This window comes from Lagopus leucura, unplaced genomic scaffold (assembly GCF_019238085.1).
Source record: "Lagopus leucura isolate 7727_CA_CO unplaced genomic scaffold, USGS_WTPT01 Super-Scaffold_100004, whole genome shotgun sequence".
NCBI classification, from domain to species: Eukaryota; Metazoa; Chordata; class Aves; order Galliformes; family Phasianidae; genus Lagopus; species Lagopus leucura.
In genome coordinates, this window is record NW_024962264.1 from 51,266,063 (window position 1) to 51,272,062 (window position 6,000).

Genomic DNA, 6,000 nt, shown 5'->3' on the forward strand with positions numbered 1-6,000 from the left:
TAGTAGCAGTAAGAGCAGTGGGAAGTGGCAGCAGCAGAGGCTTGTGAAGTCCTGGGAGTGTTTGAGAGCATTTCTGGGCCTCAGCTCTCTATGACTTTGTGTATACCATGTGTGTGCTGTGTGTGCTGTGCATGTGGAGGTGCTGGAGGTTCAGCTACCACTCTCACAAGAGGGATGTATGAGAGTTGGCCAGAATCAGCTGACCACCTATAACCACAGTTGTCTTTATGGCAGTGAGGACAAAAAGCCATGCCGTGTGCTTTTGCTCTTCCAACAATTGGTGGGACTTATGCAACCACCCAGACTGAGCTCCAAGTAGTTCATGTGACCACTACACTCTCAGGCTGTAGGCTGTGACTGGGGCTACTCCCTGAGGAGAAGGGTGAAAGCAAACAGACATGTGAGTATGCCCAATTTGATGAACTACTCTTTCTACTGGTCAAGATTCAGGAAGTGGGGGGGATAACTTGTGACTTATGGAATAGATTTCTTTTCTCCCTCTACTGGAGATTTATTTTTCCATCTGGAATACCTGATCCTAGTCAAGGCCGGAAAACACAGCTCATATAAACTTCCAGTAGAATGCAACTCTGCTATATCTCCATATTATTCCCTCAATCCTTAAGAGTTTCGCTTCTTTGGTGATACACATCATTTTTTACTCTTTCTGAACCAGCATTATGCCAAGTCTGCACTTGTGGCCAAGAAGGCCAGTGGTATCCTGGGATGCATTATAAAGAGTGTGGGCAGCTGGTTGATGGATATTCTTCTCACCCTCTACTCTGCCATGGTGAGGACACATCTGGAGTACTGTGTTCAGTTCTGGGCTCATCAGATCAAGAAATATAGGGAACTTCTATAGAGAGTACAGCAAACAGCTACAGAGATGATTAGGGGCCTGCTGCACTTCCCTTGTAATGAAAATCTTAGAGATTTGGGACTGTTCAGCCTGGAGAAAAGAAATATATGAAGTGCAGAAATCCCATCAAATGGGTGGGATCAGGCTTTTCTCAGTGGTTCCGAGCAACAGGACAAAAACAAAGGGCACAAACAAACACAGGAAGTTCCATAGACACCTAAAAAAATATATTTTTCTTTGAGGCACTGGAACAAGCTGCCCAGAGAGGTTGTAGAGTCTCCTTCTCTGGAGATGTTCAAGTCTGTCTGAATGCTTTCCCATGTAAGCTACTCTAGGGAACCAGCTTTAGCAGGGGGTTGGACTATGTGATCTCTAGATGTTCCTTCCACCCCTATGATTCCATGAATCTAAGTGATTTCATTTACTCATTTTTGATGGAATTCCAAGGAAAGGAAAACATCTGAGATTCATAGAAAACATAGGCTAAGTCATCATTTCTAATTTTGTCCTTATATTTATTTTCTTTCTACAGAAATGAAAATAGTCATTCTCCACTTGGAGGTTTTGTAGAGTTATCAAGATCTATTTCCTTTGAGAAACAGGTTATATTTTGGCCTTTGAATCTTTGAATTGAAAAGTTAGTGAATTAGGTAAAAACCTATTTCAGCACCCAATGTGAGAACACTTTGTTCTAAATTAAGCAGAGAGCAAAAAATCTTGCATGCCTTTCAGCACTTTCAGGGTGCTGGTTAAGTTTCTATGACCTTGATGTGTGTCAAAGGATTTTTCTTGCTAATGAAGCAAGGTCACTAGAAGAAAATTCTAGAAAATCAAACAGGCAAAGAACATTTCCGGATTCAGAGAATTTTCTTCGGATTTTGATATTATTGGAATGATTTATGATATGATTTTTCTCTTGTGCAGTTGACACGTATCAGCTGTACAGACTGTTCACTGGCACAGTTCTGGAGATAACGAAGGGCAGAGAAAATTCCTGAATGACATTAGACTGTTTGGGAGAGTAAGAGAATTGAACAGTGTTAATGTGAGATATTTCCCTAGTTGACCTCAGCAGAAAAAAAGTCCCAGCTTTGTTTAGCATTGTAACACAGACATGATATTTTGTGTCTTTTGAATACCAGCTCCTATCTCCCAAAAATATTTAGGATTATCTACTCAGAGAATGTTCAAGGTTTAGCCAGTTAACATTTAGCCACATAAGTTCTATAAATTATATACAGAATGTACATTTCCATGTATGCTTCCTGTAACTGGCAGGTATACATAACACTGGACTTGAAGAAGACAACAGTATCAGTTACATAGTCCTTCAACCTTCGCATAAGATTCCAGATCTTAATGTGTCTGTAATTTATGTCTCATTCTAGAAGTTAGTTTGCTTAATAATCATATACTCTCTCTTCTTTATTTGTTATTCCCTAACATAAGAAAGAAGGTATTTAGCATTATTTACAGAACAGCTTACTGTCTTTTGATCTAAATTTACTACTTACAATATGAATGGATAGACAATTTTAATACAAGATTTATTACAAATAGTAAATGACTGTCTATGTTTAGCTGAGCTATTGACAAGTTACTAAATTGTTGTGAGGCCTAGTTCAGTTCCTCACTGGGAAATGTTCAAACCCAACTGTGAAATTTTATCGCATACAAACTTCATAGTTTACACTCACAAGATATCTCAGATAAGGTCAGACATGATGGCAAACATCAATAATGACTTAAGGAATTTAGCTCATACTTCCAACTCTGTGTTTTGAGGAATACAGTAAAAACTTACTAATTTTTAAACTAATAATCTACAGTAGAAAGATAAAATCTGATTTTTCTTAATACACTTTTTGTATACCTAGTTGCAATTTAGTTGTTACAAAACAGTTTCTGTATGTATTTATGTGTGCTTTTATATGTGCTTACATACTCTTGTAATGTTAGTCAAGCTTTGGTAGACTTTGGTATTTCTTTTCTTTATGTATTTCCTTCATTAAGTGAAACAAATGATAAATAACAGTAGTAATTATTAAATATTCCTGTCCTTTACTAAAAAAATAATAAAAAAAATCTATTTACGTAGAATGAAATTTTATTTTCTTTCTTTTATCTCTGAATGGAAAATCTCTTCATGGTTAACTGTGTTGTATAAACAGCAACAGAGAAAATCTTGATATTTCTTATCAAACCAAATAGGGCTTGTGGCTGAATTTCATAAACTTGAGTAGTGTTATAGAGTCAGTTATTGCAGTTTTGGATCATAGATTAATATATAAATTTACTACCTTCTTTTTGTACACAAGTTAGAACACTTCAAATACAAGTAAGACAATTTAAGTTCTTCTGCCTCTGAAGAATTAAATCTGGTGCTAGCAGAATTCTCTTAGCACTAAATATAACTAACTAGCAGCTTTAAGGAAAGCTGACACATTTCTTGTCTTGCATGAAATAATTAAATACTGATTACTCCACAGAACAAGGTGAAAAGTAAGTATGAGTCTCTAAACTTCTTTTTAGACTATTCACCATCTACCTTAAGGCACTTCCCAAATGAAAAATGAACGTAAAATGACAAAAGGCTGGAAACCTCCCATCTGTTCTGATGGGACATGACTCCTTCTGACTTTTGTCCAATGATTACTTAATGCTAAATACATAAAGAATAGGAACTCATATGTTGGCTCTCCACTCGTAACTAAATTACCCAAACTAAACTTGTGGATTCATGATCCTGCTTGTATTTATGTATATATATCTTCTTTTTTGTTATATTCTCTTCTGAGAAAAAAAGAGAAAAAAAAAGAGAAAATTATAACCTTATTTCTTACTGTAAGAACAACAGTAGATGGAGCACTAGTGAGAAATAGATATGTTTGAATTTTCTTAGACCTTAGAAAACTTAGAAAATCCTCCTGATGCAGCATTCTAAAAATTGCTTATCATAGAAATAGGGAAAACTATGTCACCAAAATCCTCATTTTCTCAAGTGGAAGGAAAATAACTTTACTTAACAGATGAATATGTAAACATGGAATTTAGAAAGTATAATTCGAAATTTAATATCTCAATTCTGTGTGAATCACACTCTATGTAACCAAACCCTTAATTTCTTTCATGTATATGAGTTTTCAAAAACTCATTACTTACTCCAGCATATATGCATACATCGAATTACTAAGACTTACTGCATGCTTACATTTTCTAAATAGGACATTTTATAAATTAAAAAAAGAAACAAGCGAAATAAAACATAACAGTATTTCAGTGTGTAATTAGGTGATGTCTATGATTTTTATGTGATATATCATATGCATTTTTTTCTAGAGGTAATACTCCTGACAGTGCTTTTCAAAAATAGTTATTTATTAAATGATATGCTCAATATGCTACTGTCTCACTAATGTTGTTTCGCGTTTAAAATTCAGACAAATTACATGAGCTACTGCAAACATCTTCAAATAATTGTTGAGCAGATGATATTAATTTTTTGTGTATAAACTGATAATCAATTACACAGATTTTTTACTCATGAGGGAGGAGGTTAGTTAATTTGTAAGAGCAATTATTCTATCTTGGACAAGTAGAGTAATTTTTTCACTGAACCTTTAAATGTTGTTGCACTGCTACACAAAATAAAATTTAGTAATTATTACACTGGGTGAGGTAATAGGTCCATATTTTTATATATATTTCTACATGAGAGAAAAACACTCAGATTCATAATCAAATAAGATAACAAATTATTGCAGATAATTATAGGGATCTAGAGATGTGAGAACACTGGCAATCAGATACTTGTAAGAGAGAGAATAACTGCATTTTGTGGCTTGCCTTTGAAAGGTTTAGAAGTATTCTATGAAATTGTGTCAGAATTATTTTACTGCTCATTAATGATCATCTGTGGGGCAAAGGAAATGAAACATTACACTAGTCTTTCTAAAAGACCACACAAAATTTTCTAACATGGCATCACTGAGTGGATTTAAAGAAAATAAATTTTTAAAAAGTAAAAGATCAGTATATTTATTAACTTCAGATTAAATACTTAATTGGATACGGAAAGATTTTGTGACAAAAAGCATGACCTACTGCTGAAATAGGTTAGGAAAGATAAAGTACAGACACAGTAAATTCCATATGTTGGTAGTACTGAAAAAATAGAAGGTTATTGAGACCATTTTTAATTATTTAAGGTTTTTCTCCAGAAATATGTGGCTAGTGCCAGTAATTGATTCTGCTTGTTCTGAATGAAGTTGCTGATCAGTGTTAGTCTTATCTGACTCTACTTTTTTATCATTGAATGAAAAATCCAGATCTCAATCCTGTGTAGTAAAAGTATAAGCACTAAACTACAAAACTACATATGGCCACCTTGTTTAAGCATCCCCTAACTTTTGTCCCCCCAAATAAGTTTTCCTTGCTCCATTTTCTCCCTGGTTTTGGGTAGCTAGGAATACTGAAGGAATCTTCTCACTAGAGACTGAGGGAAGTAAGATATTAAGTACCTCAGTCTTTTTTTGTGTCATTTGTCACCAGAGCTCCAGCCCCATTCAGCAGCAAACCCGCATTTTGCCTGGTCTTCCTTTTTGGTCTTAATTTATTCTTGTTTCCTTTTACATCTCTTGTCAGATTCAACTAAACTCATCCCTGAATGATCTGTACTCAAATCAAGCTGGCAGATGGATGCCTCCAAACCCTGCAGGTATAGTCTTTTTCCACAATAACTGCACTTACTCTTCATGATACTGAGTGGCTCAGGTTGTACTGGCAGTGATGCTTTGTTTGAAGGCAGTCCCAGCTCAAAATCTCTGAGGCATCGATCCAGTTCTGTAGCTGGAAGTTATAGCGTGGGGCACCTTCCACCCAGTGAAAGAATTCACCAGTTTCTAGCCTTCATTATGATGAGATTGCAATCCATTTTGGTATGCACAAGCTCTATCTACTTCTCTCCAGCTAAAGATTCTGGTTCTTACAGCTGCAGATCTGAATGAAGAAGTGGCAGTTTTCTTTTTCATCTTCTCTGATGCTGTGCAGTCTGCTGACCACTTCCCTCAGTTTCTTCATTTGGCAGCACAGCTTCTAAAAAACTGCACACTTATTGCAGGCTAGAAAATGATGTGCCCCAG

At 35.5% G+C, this 6,000-nt stretch overlaps 1 long non-coding RNA gene across 1 annotated transcript in view; it reads left to right on the forward strand.

Annotated features, from left to right (window-relative positions):
* The window catches only part of LOC122180104, a 60,167-nt gene extending 54,619 nt beyond the window's left edge, over positions 1–5,548 (forward strand). Inside the window, exon 3 of the long non-coding RNA XR_006178915.1 lies at positions 5,504–5,548. This is a non-coding gene — a long non-coding RNA (uncharacterized LOC122180104). The remainder of the gene's footprint in view (positions 1–5,503) is intronic.
* Positions 5,549–6,000: the final 452 nt, after the last annotated feature.